The sequence below is a fragment of the Lontra canadensis genome, unplaced genomic scaffold (assembly GCF_010015895.1).
Source record: "Lontra canadensis isolate GAN:19392208 unplaced genomic scaffold, GSC_riverotter_1.0 scaffold60, whole genome shotgun sequence".
In the NCBI taxonomy this organism is placed as follows: domain Eukaryota; kingdom Metazoa; phylum Chordata; class Mammalia; order Carnivora; family Mustelidae; genus Lontra; species Lontra canadensis.
The window spans coordinates 1279375-1281345 of NW_022631054.1; positions in this window are offsets into that span (position 1 = coordinate 1279375).

Below are 1971 nucleotides of genomic sequence, written 5' to 3' on the forward strand. Positions count from 1 at the left end.
CTCTGGAAGGAGGAACTCTGTTGGACTATGTTGGGAGCTGTGAGGCCTGGTTACTCAGATGACCTCACTGGAGGAAACCGATATGGAGGGGAATACTGAAGAGCGTTCTTCTCATCCTTGATAACCTCTGTGGACTCCTGCCCTCGGAACTGCAGATGCCTCAGGTAAGGACTCACGGGAGCCACTTGTGCTGACGTCCCACAGAGGGCACCTAGGTGGCCCGGGGGGTGGGCAGCTGGGAGACAGAGTGGGAGGAGGCCTGTTTTCTACTCGATACCCTTTTGTTTCTTTACTGTTTTGTTCCCTATGCATGTAAAACATATTTAGAAATTGGTTAGTTAATAATAATTTTAAAAAAGAATGCCTCAGATAGAAAAGCCATGAAAAACAATAGCCCATCTGGCCCTGCCATTACGTCATCTACCCCACTTAAAGCTGTCCTGCTTTCTCTCTCTCTCCTCCTGGAACCTGCAAGGTTCAGCCTCGTGGAGAGCTGGAACACACAGCGGTGTGCGGATTCTGAGGCCAGCCTGGAGACACGGACTCTGATCTCGCCTCGGGGCTGGGAGCAAGATTACCTTTTATCCCCATTATCTTGTGAAGTGATTTGCCCACTATTAAATGCTATTAAGTAAGTGTAATTACGCTTTAAACCCACCTCTGCCCCCGCTTAGTCTTGGCAAGAGGAAGGAGAGGACTTGCCTCCAACGGGGTTTTCACTATATTTCTATTAACCAGGCAAAACGAAGGGGACAAAACCTGTTATGAACGTAATACGCACAGTCTCGTCCCGTTGTTGTGAATTACGTGTTACTGGATGTAGAACTAGATGGGAGGATACGTACCAAAATGTTAATAATAATGGCTGCTTGGGTGGTATGGTCACTGCTAATGTTTATTTTCTTGTTTTTGCTTTATTTTCCAAATTGTCTGTATTTTTTAAATTATCTGGGCTGAGACATCACAATATTCTCAGCATAAAAGAGAAGTGAAAAATGAAAACCTCAGGGAAAGGGTGCTCATTCTCCATCTGAACAAGTCCTGGTCATTCAGAAGCTGGTGGTGCAGGTCTGTCCGCATTGGCCCACGCATCCAGACACCTGCTGAACCGGCGCTTGGGCATTCCTGGTGCCCTCAATACATATTCCAACAGGTCCAGGGAATATTTTACAGAGCTAGAAAGCATACAAAGGTGGGAGGTATCAGACTCCTAGGATCAATTCCAGCAGAGAGTACAACCCCTGACCCAGATAGTGACCACAGAGTATTCTTGGGGCAAGTCACTCAATACAGTTCAGTTCACTTAGTGCTGCTGGGAAGGTAGGTGGAAAAGATGTGGTTTCTGTCTTCAAGGGCTCTGACGATCTTGTAAGGATGATAGACATAGGTATAAGGAACTGGTTCTGCCACAGATGTACAAAGGGAACAGTTGGAGCCAAGCAGTGTAGGGCAGTGGCTTTGGGGTTACCCAGGCCTGGATGGGACACACCTCTGCCATCCACTGTCAGCGTGACCTAGGACCGTGTGCTGTACTTCACTGAGTCACTGTTTCCTCATCTCTAAAAGGGAGATGGCAGCCCTTGAGGTGGCACTGTGGGGAACAGGCGGGGGGCCTGGGAGGTGTGGCACACACAGTAGGCACTCACAAAGGGTACTGCCATTATTCCTGTTTTGGACACTGAGCTGACAAGGGCCATGGGGGACCACACCATAGTCACATTACCCTTACCACTGTCCCCATTTGGAAAAGTTCCATGGAGCCATATGATTATAAGTGAATGGATACAGAAAGGCTCAGTTATCGGCTCCAAGTTTTCCTGGATGATGCCATACAACAGGCCAATCTTTTTCTCTGCTGTAATGGCCTTAAACATGGCTGCCTTTGGAGATGTGTAGGGGCCTGCTTAGCCTCTGAACCACTTTCCTGTTTTCTAAGCCTTATAAGGCCCAATGGGTGGCTTATGTCTTAGG